This window comes from Crassostrea angulata, chromosome 5, assembly GCF_025612915.1.
Source record: "Crassostrea angulata isolate pt1a10 chromosome 5, ASM2561291v2, whole genome shotgun sequence".
Lineage (NCBI taxonomy): Eukaryota > Metazoa > Mollusca > Bivalvia > Ostreida > Ostreidae > Magallana > Magallana angulata.
In genome coordinates, this window is record NC_069115.1 from 18,657,563 (window position 1) to 18,671,951 (window position 14,389).

Consider the following 14,389-nt stretch of genomic DNA (forward strand, 5'->3'; position numbering starts at 1 on the left):
CTGAAGTTTTGTTTTTGTTTTGTTTTTGTTTTTGTTTTATTTTTGTCTGTATATAATAGCAAGCGAAGCGAGCTCTAAGAACCAGTGTGCGCGGGAAAGAGAACGAGCTAAACCTATAGATTCATCATACGAATTTTTTGTCTACGTCCCATAATTCTCTCTAATGTTTTCACCGGTGGTGCTGTGCCAAAAATGGCCGACATTTAACTCTTAATTTTCGGTGTTTTGAGATTTGAAGACACGTTCTGAGTACTGCACAAGCTTTTTCGAAACCCAATACATGTAGATTTGCTTTGTATTTAGTCGAGTTACGTAAACAAAGACAAAAATGGTCATGGATGACGTCACAGTGCTCACGTACTATCTTTCCTGCGATAAATTAGAGGTGGATCAAACATCTGTAATGCGTGTACCAGCAATTTAAGTATAGACTGCGATTACTGCTTCAGATAATGTTTTCATTCATTTTTTTTATTTTTTATTTTTTTTGGGAGGGAGGGGATGATAGAGAGATTAAATATATCCTAGCAGGAGCCAAACTTTAATACTTTACTGTCATATCGATCCAATTTTAAGCTAATTAAGTAAATATAAGTAGGGAAGATAAAAACAATAGGTTAGTTTGAACTAAATAAAAAATAACCAAGAGAAAAAATAAACAGTTAAAAAATCTATACAGATATTGCATATTGCCAAACCATTAAATTAGAAAAATAGGAAATTACACACCTACAAACAGAGACCGGGGGCACGGATACAACGTATTTAATTAGAATGCAAAAATAAGTAAATAAAAAATGTATGAATCAGGAAGAAAAAAATAAAGTTCAGATAACAACAAGGAACAAAATAAAATAATGCTGTATTTATCGTTAACAAAAATAAACAAATAAAAAATATATGAATCAGAAAAAAAAAATTCAGATAGCAACAAGGAACAAAAAAAAAAATAATAATACTGTATTTATCGTTAACAGTTTTGACCAAATCAAACACAAATTACTTTATGACAGACTGATCAATTCTCTCCAAAAGTAAAGAACGGTTTTATGTGGAAGCAAATCTACAGTATGCATTTAGTAAGATTTTTTAAACTTAAAAATCATATGGTATTCTCTCTCTCTCTTTCTCTCTCTCTCTCTATCTATCTCCGTCTGTTCTCTGTCCGTCTGTCTCCCTCCTTCTCTCCTCTGTCTGTCTATCTGTCTAACTGTCTGTCTCTCAATTGTTTTTAATAGTTGATAATTAAAGAACATGACAATGATGCAAGGTATGTGTAAACATTGCTGTGCTCGCTACAACGGTAGCACCGTAAAACATATTAAAACTATTGAGAAAAATAATCGGTGATACAGAGTGACTTAAAAAGGGAGCACAAATACATGTTTACAAAGAAAAAAAAATACCACTTACATGTAATGGTCAATTTTTCTTTAAAATGCTTGTAGATTTCGATGACCGAATTACTGGCCAAAACTACACGGAAATCCTTTACTAAATAAATGATCATAGAGCTGTTTATTCTTATTTTTATAACTTACATTTTAACTGATGATAGTAAAAATTTGTTACAATATGCAACTGTTTTAGTAATTAGTATGTGTGAAGCATGTTATTATTGTGTATGAAATAATTATGTGAAAGTGGTAGACATTGTTCGACCATATCATACAGATATTCAAGTGTCTGATTATTAAGTTATTTGTACATACATGCTAGTGTGACTTTGTGATTTTCTTCTATCAATTAATGTTTTAATGCTTGTTGTGTATTCTGGAATTTAACCGAGTTGAATCGCATCTAGCTATAATTATAGCTTTTAATACTGTAGATATTTATTACTTGACAAATTGAAACCGATGAATATATAACCATGTCGAACATTGCAGTTACAGGACTTTATTTAAAATAGAAGGAGCAATTATTCCGAAAACATGGAATGAAAAATGTATTATTTCATTATTATAGTATTAGAGGTCTTTGAGATACATGTTATTAGCTCTATACTGAAGCAAGTATTACGCCTAACAATTTCTAGTCAAAAAAAAGATTAAAAAATATTACATATACATGAATCTATTACATTATTCTGTTAAAGAAGATGATCTTTAATTATTACGGTCATATTCTTGAGATAACGATACAATCAAATTTCATTTTCATATATATGAACATATATTCAAAATTATGATTTCCAACAACAAAAGAATGATCTACGTGATTTGAAATACATATACCTATGCTGTGAAAGTTCTGGTTTTACATTTCTTTATTCTAATTCGCTAACAGAAGCTCATTTATATTTATAGACTGTATAAATCCAAAAGTCTTTCTTTGCCAAAATCTAGATCTGCTCTCTTGTGTGAAATTGACGCCGCTTAAACTGAAAAAAAATCCCAGCATTAAGTCGGACAAGTGTCATAGTGTTGAATGTATTCCTGTCTATCAGTCATGACTGAACAGTTAACGATGAGTAGACCCCGCCTTCATCAAATTAAAATTGTCATATACTATCCAAAGTAAAAGGTCCTGTTAAAATAGGTTTAATTTAATCAAAGTGCAAGAGTAAATGAATTCTACCAATATTTTGAGATGATACATTATCTTGCTATCTCCATTCAGGTACATTCAGGAATGGCTGAACAGTATGGTGGCCTCGGGAATCGTGACGTCACACGCAGACGACAGATTCTCCCTGGATTATCCAGAGTCTGAGCTAAAGACACATGGATATAGCGCCACGGTCCTCCCCATTCTGGGCGCCATGTTACCAAAACTGGAGGCAGTTCTCCCTAATAATGCACCAAGAGGTCAGGCGTTTATAAAATGTAGAAACTCACACCTCACATTATTGAAATGTCAAATCATCTTATTGTCTCTGCTATAAAAAGTGAAGAAAATTAAGAAATGGTAAAAGAATTTTAAAAGAAAAACCCATGTAACCCTTTTTTAAAAGATATATTCCAAAATTTCTGCAGCTGCAAAACTAACTTGAAATGGACCAAATCCCTGAACAGTATTGAATGACCAGAGTTCAGAAAAGCATCTCAAGACTAGCAAAACACAGAAACCTAACAGCTCTATCGTATTCTTCCAATGAAATCGATACATGTATCACTGTAATACCGTACATCAGGTTTTTTTCCGCGTCAAGTTTTTTCCGCGAATCAGAGCCTAAAACGGTATATAAAATTTACGCGAATCAAATTTTCACTATTTCAAAGTCACGTAGAAAATATAATTCACGATTGTTTAAACCTGTGAGGTAAGAGGGGAAAAGTATTTAAATTGCTAATCTTCTTAATGAAAAATTCGGACAATGAAACCATTTACACGATTTCCTGAATGTAAAATAATGACCGATAATTATTCTCAGAGACGCGAAGATTCATGAATAAATAGATCATGTACCGTTACACATACCAGTAGCTCATGTATAATTAGATATCGGTTTACACAAGGAAAGTGCCCGTTTTAATTAGCTTGTCAATGAATTATTAAAAAACAACGAGGCTTACAAATCTGGCGCTTGTCCTCCAATCTCGCAATTTGTACCTCGACTAAACTAACTGAACATAGTTCACAGAAATTTTACTTACCTATTTACTAAATCAGGGAAGAGAAAAATCTATTACAAAAACAAAACTTTGTATCAAATTTACTCTGATTTATATTCTGCGATTCGGAAATCGTCGCAAACAAAGCGGAAATTGGATACACGCGGAAAAAAAACCTGATATACGGTAATATTCTATATTTGTTTACAGGTTGAGGCTACTACGGCCCTTTCTTAGAGTAGTGGCGCGGATACCACAAACCAGAGGACATTCAGATCTGGATCAAAGAAAAACTTTTACCGGTGCTTGACCTTAAACCAAGTATGTTGATTATAAAGCATATACTAGTCTCAGAAATCAAGCATTGTAATGAATTTATTTAACTGTTGACCCAAAAACTGAATTTAAAAAAGTATACATGTATGTGTACAGGTTCCTACTTCAAGCTGCTCGACCTTGGCTGTGGATACGGAAGGTACACACTTATGATCGCCAAGCGTTATCCAAACAGCACCGTGTATGGCATTGACCCGGACAGGAAATCCATCGACGAAGCCAACACGCAGCTGAAAAAAAGGAAGTGCTGTGTAATGTCAACTTCCTGTGTGTGCCGGGAGAACTGCTTCCCAAAGACTGGAAGGAAAATTTCGATTTTGTAATTTTAAACGATGTCCTTCATGACGCATATGCAGTAGACGGAATTTTGACGGAAGTCCGCTGTGTTTTGAAATCCGACGGATTCGGAGCCGCCTACGATCCGCCAATTTCATCGTACTCCGCAAAGCTGAACGATAACGACATTGCCAATGCAAGCTTGTTTTCCTGTCTTCCCATGAGCCCCTCTGGTCCATACGGCGAGGGATACGGCGTGGGCGGAAGGAGAAGATCGAAAAACATGGCCTCCGTCTGGTCAAAGTCGGAGACATGGATATCGACGTGGTCCACGAAAGAATTGTCTTCCAAAAATTATTCATGCTGGCTTATGCTTAAGTAAACTTAACTTTTCACTGCTTACATGTATGAATGCAATAAAAAAATATAGAGTTAAAGTATATGAGTAGTATTTTATTACTGTATACTTAAAACAGGAATATGTTACGAAAACAAATTGGTTATTTAAGTCTTAAAACAATATTTCTAGAACTCGTGGGTTCTTATCATGCATTCTACAATTGTAAAGTTATCGCAGAAGTTATTATAAAATCAATTTCTTAAGAACGCTATGAAATAGTATTATATGAAAAAGCATACATGCGTATGACAGCATCTAGTTTTTTCTGTTAAATAAACCACAAACCTGTTTATAAGAATTCAAAGAAATGTAAACAAACATGTCATATTACCTCGTTTTGCAGGCTGCTTTTCTTAGTTACTACTCGCGCGCACATGCGCAAATCCACCTCAAACGTTAATAAAATGCATAGATGTAGCTGAGTCGCCGTTATTCATCTTTCAATTATGACTATAGTCTGTCTCAAGTTATTGCTTCCATCAATATTTGATGATTTTTAATAAAAATACACATACCTGTGAAAGAAATACAATTGAAATCGATGAAAGGGAATATATCCAAGATATCTTTATTGAACAATTATCCCTTTTCACTCATAAAATTTCACAGGAACGAAAACAAATTTCTTACGGAGATTTATATTGGGAAATGTTTACATCTTTTCTCCATTCGGAAGTACATGGGACACCTCGCGCAATTTTTTAACGTTATCATCCGGGCTTATTAACGGCTGCTACAATGCCAAATCTCCGTAGGCTTTCAATTTTGGGATTTATATTGAAACCTGAAGCGGTAGAGTGGCGTTTCAAAACAGATAATCTGGACAATCATTTTTCATATTAGTGGATGAACGTGCACGTACATGTAGTTTGAGCACAAAGATATTTACTATTATTGAAATATTAAGCAAAAAGTGGTGGAAGCAAAAATTCGGGACAGAGTATAGTACCTCGTTAATATATATCTAAAAAAATGCAAAAATTTTAGAAACTTTTTTTTCATATATCTAGTCATGCTGACAAAATTTGGGTCTGGTTTTCAACATCGCAGATTGCCGTTAAAAACGGCAGTTATACCTTTTAAAATACCCAGTGTCAAACTCTGCCATCTGTGTCAAATCTTGAATCAGTGTCAAAGAAGACTTTACCTGTAGTTATTAATAAATCTGAAACTTTAAATAAAATTTGATCCAGAAATTTTGGCTAATTGCAGTTTTAATATATTTCAATGTAGTAGGACATCTTGGAATACTGAATTTGTAGAATACAGTAACCTCGACACCATATTGTTTCCTAGTCGGCAACGGTACATTGCGTTGCCACAATCGCACGCCGGCGACGCGCGTTCCAGCAATCAGCGACAAAGGCAACACCGGCAAATCCGGTGAAGCCGGTTAATTGGCAAGCACCCCATGTTTGCACCCCACAAGACACGTAACAATGCACCAACGTCAAACACGTACTAATCCGCTTGACCTTTTTAAAATTAAACGCTCTCAACTTGTACAGTAAGTTACAAAAAATTAAATTATAAAGAATAAACTCAATGTCTACCCAAGTTTTGCTCGAATACTAGTAAACTAGGTTTGAGAAATTTACGCTTTTTTATGATCCGCTTCGCGGATATATTGGGTTGATCAATCTCATAGATGGCGAGGCGAAGCCGAGTCGTCTATGAGATTGGTAAACCCAATATATTTCCGTAGTGAGTCAGTAACTAACCTAATAAGTGTTTCGTTTTCCCGAGGACTATCAAGCGACATGTTAATTCACAAATAGCGATGATCTACGCAAAGCCACGTACAAGATGTCTAACATCTCGTCCAATTTAACTCATTTAAACTCTTAAAAAATTTCAATCTCACCTTTCAAATACTCTTTGAAAATCTTTGCTTCACCCATGTTTACATGTACTTACAATGTTTTGTTGCTATTCAATTTTAAATGTTTTCTCCCTTTCCTCTGCAGAGATTTTAGGAAATTTCGACGCTGCCATTTTGTTTTCCTCCAGACAAAACACTGTGACGTCAATATTCTAAGGGCAACTACTCTAATTTTAAAGAATTTCAAAGGGCAACTACTCCATATAAATTAAAAACTTACGGCATGCGGTTTATGTATTAAATTCTATGAAATGTCTAAATGAGTAAGCAAAGCGTCGGCCAATGACGGCCATATTGCCTATTATTATTTTGTCACCGAACAAATATAGAGGTATATTAGGCAATCACGTGTTATGTTTCATAATATGTTTCATAATAATATGATAATAGTTTATTTCCAATTTTGGGCCCAGAGGGCATACAAGATTACAGATATTAGACAGAAATGCCTAAAAGAGAGATTCTACATATAAAAAAAAGTCACATACATGTATTTGTAACAGTCGGGCAAATGTACATCAGTATGTCAAAACATATTAACAAAATGCATATTATGTGTAGTCAAAAAGTAGTTTATACAAATATAAAGATAGTACCATGATTTGTAAAAGTATTTCACCACATTGGACATTAATCAGATAAATTTGTCTTTCTTTGTTAAAAGTATAAAGTTTTTGTTGAGTAATTAAAGGGGCATGGTCACGATTTTGGTCAAAAATTATTTTTTCGATTTTGATGTTTATAATGCTGCATGAAGGCATTTTTAATAGGCAACCAAACTTTGAGTGGCATTTGTTGAGTTATAAGCAAGTTACAGAGCTTACAATTTCTCGCTATGTAAACAAAGCTTTTGTTTACATTTTGAACGTTGAAGTAGAAATTCCAGTTTTAGACCTAAAATGAATGTGTTAATTGTTAGTAACTGTTTATTTATGCTTAAAAAGAATAAGAATATAGACAAATCATCTTGAAAAAGATTTTTTACAGGTATATTGAACCTATGTAAACAAAAACAGGGCACGAGCCTTGTTTACATGACGAAGAATTGTGAGCCCTGTATCTTGCTTAAAATTCATCGATAGGCACCCAGATTTCATTTGATCATTAAAAATGCATTCATAAAGCGTTGTAAATAATAAAAACAGAAAAATAAAATTTGACCAAAATCGTGACCATGCCCCTTTAAGAAATAAACTCAATGTCTACCCAAGTTAAACGAGTATAACTTAGGTTGGATCAATTTACACTTTATAATCCGCGAAGCGGATTAATTTTCTGTGATTTGCTGTACAAATTGAGTCCGTTTTACTTTTAAAAATGATATTAATCTGTTCCAAATTCAAATGTAACGTCAAGCAGATTAGTACGTTTTTGACGTTGGTGCATTGTGACGTGTCTTGTGACGTGAAAACCAGGTTATACAAATTTTACTATTTTTTTTCTATCCAATCAAATGCCACGTTACAACCAGAATTAAATTATTTAGACATAATGGAAAAATGAATTTCTGTCTTCTTTATATAGTAGACATTCAGTAAGAAAGTGACATTCATCTTTTACACAATTTTTGTTACATAATAAACATGTCCTTTTGTTTCTTTCTAAAGCAATTCTTTGACCAGTATTATTTTTTGCAAATTCATATCTACCTCTTTCAACTCGTAAGTCGTGTGCACTTATTCTGAATCTACAAAGTGTTTTTCTTATTTTATAAGATTGGATAAACATATATGATTCCATTGTACAAATTTCTTTATACCAAAAATAAGTATCAAGTTTTCCAGAGTTTAAGCCCTCTTCACGTTTCAATGTTCAGTAATTTAAAAAATGTTTTCTTAAAATTCTCTTAACTTGTTGTTTAAAACATGTGGTTTTGTACTTATTACATATAGAGTGTGAAATGTTAATTTTCTTACTAAAATAGACTTCGCTTTTGTACCAAGAGTTAACATTGGACAGACTAAGATTGAATAAATAGTTTCTTTATACGCATTGTGTAGCAGGGAAGATATTTAGTGTCGAATTTTAAAATCATACTTGAGTATACCTGCGCTCTATACTTACAAAGGCAAAACATCAAGGAAAAAATGACAACATTTGCACTTGTAAACAACATCTACTTAAGAGATGTCATAGATGGACAGTTCATGGACAATGATGACTAATGTTGAGTCTAATATGTTAGATAACCTCTGTATAATGTTGGATAAAGATTTGATATTGATACGATACAACATAAGATTTGGTTAGAATTGGGGGGGGGGGGACAGTTATTTGTTTTTATATATAGTCCTTTATTGTAATATACATTATTCTGACATCGCCCCTGACATTTTGCCGTTTTACTTGAGATGGAATATTCGCATACAGACATAATACATACAATTTATGACTGTTTATTTCAAAATCCAAAATGATCATTATTAAACAAAATGGAGTTGTGCTAGATATTTTTAGTTGATGAAAAATTTGAAGAAAAGCAATTTTACAATATAAAAAAATTATTGTAAATCTTTGAAAATTAAGACCAAAAGTCGTAAAACTTATACCCGGGGTTATTTTTCAACAGTTTCAAAAATTATATTTCAAACCTCTAATGACATCGACACGTTGAAAATTTACCTTGTTGAAAACTGACTCCGAGTTTTAATCGGTCTTTGAACAGAAGTGAAACTTGCCCTTCACGGTCTCACTGTACATGTATGTACTTAAAAATTTCAGTTTCAAAAATATAACTCTTTCATACTGTCCGCTATATTTGCCGACTTTGGTGATTTGACATTTGAAAGGTTCATTTTTCTGATTTCAATCATTTAATTTTTCATGAGACTGAAAACGTTGTATGTTTCACCTCTAATGATGCACTGTCCACTAATGATATAATGTTGCATTAGTGGCCAGGATGTTGACCACTAATAATATAATTTTATACCGGGTCAATTTACAACCCGGGTCAATATTCTTTGTTACACCGACTATCACATGATCACTATTGTTTAAGTAGTTTTAATTGAACCAACTTGAATTGATATTCTTTGTTGTTCTAATCAATAATTAACAAACCTACATATTCAACTTATCAACAGATTTGTGATTCAGTTGTATTACAGACCACAATAGCAAATAGTCTTATCTGATAGTCTAATTGGGCCTTTTTCTGTTAATGAAATCCCTCTCAAAGTTTGACAATAATTTTTTAATATCGTAAAATTGCTTTTCTTCAAATGTTTCATCTACTAAAAATATCTAGCACAACTCATTTTTGTTTAATGAAAATCAATTTGGATTTTAAAGTAAACAAACGAAGTCATAAATTGTATGTTTTTTGTCTGTATGCGACTATTTCATTTCAAGTAACCCGGCAAAATGTCAGGGGCAATGTCAGAATGGTGTATATTACAATAAAGGACTATATATACATGTATGATCAAATAACTGCCCCCCCCCCCCCCATTTTACCAATTCTTATGTAGTATCGTATCAAAATCAAATCTTTAATTATCCAACATTATACAGAGGTTGTCTAACATATTATACTCAACATTAGTCACCATTGTCCATGACCTGGCTGTCCATTTATGACGTCACTTAAGAAGATTTTGTTAGCAAATGTAAATGTTATTTTTTCCTTGATATATTGCCTTTGTAAGTATCTATGGGGTCTATGGGGACAAGCACATTTTTTTAAATAAAAAGGTAAATACTTACAGTATGAATAAGTATTCAAGAGGGAAGATGCATTAAATCAAAACCTTTGAACATAGACCACGTATAAACGTCAACCCAAACTTGCACCATCTGATATCATAGCTGAAACGAAAAACATATCAGAGTAGACTGTTAAGTACTCGTGTAGATAAGTCCACTGCACCTTTTTCATAAGTGTGAGAATTTACTCATTTAGTCTTGCATGTATGCACTGTATTATGTTTTGTTTTGTTTTTACTTTTTTTGTTTAGTTAAGATTATGAGTTTCTTTACATGTACAAATAATTGAATAGAATAAAAACCAATGTTTTATTGATGTTTCAAAGTGAAGCTGTTTATTGTATCCTTGGTTATAGTGCTAATTAATAGTTTAACCATGTGACTGTACGATATTAATTGCGGCGAAATCTATTTAAGCTTGCAAAACTGTAATTCAGTAAAAGAAACTATGGACCTCTAATTGGGATTTTTCATGATGCATCCTTATTATTTTAAAAATGACCAAGGAAATCAATACTATTTTCTAAGTTTATTTGTATTTCCCCAAAATTTTATTTATCCTTGTTAATAAAATTTATTAGCGTATTTATTTTTATGTACGATATCAATTGCATCGAAACCTATTTAAGCTTGCAAAACTGTAATAATTTATTGCAAAAAACACTAATTACATGTTCGTGTACCTCTACTATGGGTTTTTTAATGATTCTTTCTTATTAATTATAATAATTAATTGGCTAAGCACTCAGTGGTATAGTTGCCACTCTTATGAGATAAATTGTAGGGAAATAATATCACCATTCAGTTTTTCAATGAATCTAACAGATGTTATAAAACTTGAATAATACACGTAAGGCATTTTTGACACTGTTCTAGAACTAAAAAAAATATTAGGTTAATAAGTTTGGCTTAATGTTTTTTACATCTTAATAGTTCCTTTCAGTGCCTTTCCACTTATAAACTTTCAGTTTCATGGAAGATTTATAAAACAGATTTTACTTTCATCACTAGATTTAACTTGAGTACCAGAAGGACGTATTCCAGAATTTAATACAGGTGTTATGTTTTACTACAGAAACTTGGCACTGATTGACTTCTTATTTCCCACTGTTTTTCAAATTGAATTTCAAATAGTTTATAGTTATAGATATTAAAGGGCACAATTATGATTAAAATAATATTAACCGAAAAGTGCTGGAAACAGAAAAGCTTCTTAACTATTATTTTAGCGGGATTCGAACTCATGATTTACAGATTCGTAGGTTACGTTCTTAACCACTGCACTATGCTCTTAAATAACAATTTGGGGAAAGAAAATATTTACAGAATTATACTTGATATTATTGTTTATTTCGATCAGAGATACGTCACGATACGGAAGTGTCCCATACCACTTTATTCATCTTTGCCATGTCAAGACACCCTATTTAGGATGTAAATTTCTGTTGACAGCATAGCATAAAGATTTTTTTTCGTATTCAGATTCTCTTTTACTTTCCATATTAATATTGTTATTTCTTGGTATAGAAACATTATTTTGTATCAAGATTTAAAACATCTCCTCCCCAACTTTTTTGATTATGAAAAGTTTATTCTAATTGTATAGTTGAACCAGATGCTAATCTAACACTACCAATTGTATTGTTATATGATATTTTGTTAAAGTAAAAAGGCAAGCTTTCATTTTTTTTACAATGAATGACAAAGCTGTTCGAGTCATAAAAAATGTTACGCCATGTGTTTCTTAGTGAAAATCCAATGTAATTAAGTCGTCAAACATTAAGTCAAAAGAGAGCTTATAATATTATTGTTACTATTAGTTCCATATGTCAAATAGCTGCTCAGCATGTTCATGCAAAGAATATATTCAAAACATGGAAAACCATAAAACAACTTGCATCGGATACCTTTCCATGCTACATTATAATGTGTTAAGCACCTATTTAGGAGAATGATTAAATGCACTTAGTTTATACTTTTGAGTTTTTGTAGAATTACCATTCATTTGAAAGACTAACTAAAGAAAACGAGAAGAATTAATAACTGGTAAGTAGTAGTTACAGGTATAATAGTGAACGTTTGCAATTGTCATTAGCATTTTGTAGCTGCCTGAATATTTTCGTTTTAAATACCAAGCTGCCGAAATTGTTAACAAAAACTGAAGTATCATGAAAATCAGGCATACTCAAAAAACGTACATGTAAATCATAAGTTGCTTTCTGTGTCGCATTTTTCTCAACAACTACAATACAAAATAGGTAGTTACTCACAGTCAAAATACCCAGCTATTTTAGTGTCTTTGAACACATGTATCAAATCTGACACGTTCCTCATATGCGATTCTATCGTGATAATCATTTCGTGCCTTTTCATAAGCCAGTAAATTCATTTCAAAGTTGCAACCCGATCAGTGCGCCGTATACGGAAATTTATCGAACAAGAATTGTAGAATCCTATCCAGCATTATATCATGATACTAATTTCTTAATTTTCTAAATTGAAATTAACCAATATTACATGTAAATCATATCTGCTAGCATTGAAAATGAAAAACAAGTATTCCTTTTAAAGGAATGATCGGCAATAATGATATATTGAAAGCTAGAAGCAATCAACATGATCAGTTTGATGTAAAATAATTAAAAATACTGTATTCTTACAAAATATAGAATATTTTGAATCTGTACACCATAATTTCATCATTATAAACCGTCAACAAATTTAATTTTGAAATTAAACTCCTTGTCTAGTCTTATATTTTTAATTATTAAATGTTAATGTATCTTCTTCTTATTCAGAATACTGAGTAGGGCTCTTCAAAGAGCATTAACACGTACATGTATACAAAGAAAGAGTTGTATTAAAATAATTTAATGCGACTGAAAAACATTGAATGTCATCATAAATTGCTATTGAGGTCGCATTATTACGTAACCTTGATTATAAATCAAGCCGTCTTCCTAGCAACTATTATATGCAACATCAATAGATCGAGGTCAGGTCATGGAGCATCTTCGTATGATTGAGGTTAGTTCATTGAGGTCAACTGCATTTATTTACTGAATGAATCTTTCGATCGAAATTCTTACGCGTGAGACAAAATGTGCATTCTTGAATTAACAGGTCAAACTGTATTTTATGTATGTTTGCATTTCTTAAGATAAATGTATAAATACTAAACCAAACTTCAAGTTTTAATAAGAACTACTTATGCAAGCGGAATGTGTGCGCACGTGGAAGCATTTGCCGGATGCCTCATATGGACACAACAGTGATTGGCCGAAGCCGATCACAATTAATGTAAACAATCAAAGTTCTTAGGAACAAGGTAACATATTAACCTGTATATCGAATATATTAAATCGTACGCGGAGCGTAAACATTAACTTTTATGCCATGTAATTCATTTTATATGCATCATATTTTACAGAAACAAAAGTATTTATGAAATAATTTTCATTTAATTAAATCAGAGTTGTATTTCAATTAGAGCCGTTATTTTTCGTTTGATATTTGATTTCGGGCTGAAATGTTCTAGGCAATCGGCTAGGGTGTGTGGTAAAGAAAACAATATTAACAAATAGTACGCGGAATGTGTATCTGCGAAAATATTTATTAAATAATTACAATTAATTGTAAAATTATCGCAGCAATTATAATCAATTAATTAAGAACGCCATATAATAGCATCATATGTAAAAGAATACATGCGTATGACAGCATCTAGTTTTTCTGTTCAAAAAACCTCAAACCTGTTTATAAGAATTCGAACAACTGTAAACAAACCTGTCATATTACCTCGTTCTACAAGCTGCTTTTCTAAATTACTGTTCCCGCGCACATGCACAAATCCACCTCAAACGTTAGATGTAGCTGAATCGCCGTTTTTCATCTTTCAATTATGACTGGTACCTCGTTAATATTTATTTTAGAAATTGCAAAATTTTCTAGAAACTTTCATATATCTAATCATGCTGACAAAGTTTTGGTCTGGTTTTCACCATCGCAAATTGCTGTTAAAAACGGCAATTATTCCTTGAATCAGTGTCAAAGAAGACATTAATTACCGGCGGTTATTAATAAATCGGAAATTTTTAATATTCATATTTTATAATTTGAGTATGAAATGTCGATATCAAGGCACTTGCAATGTAAACAATTCTTCATGGGCAGAGGTAGATCAAGTTCTTCTAAATACTGAAAATCATATCAATTATATATACATGTACA

At 32.2% G+C, this 14,389-nt stretch overlaps 1 pseudogene; it reads left to right on the forward strand.

Moving 5' to 3' along the window:
• Nucleotides 1–2,608: 2,608 nt before the first annotated feature.
• Nucleotides 2,609–4,652, forward strand: LOC128183427 (uncharacterized; annotated as a pseudogene).
• The last annotated feature ends 9,737 nt before the right edge of the window (nucleotides 4,653–14,389 follow it).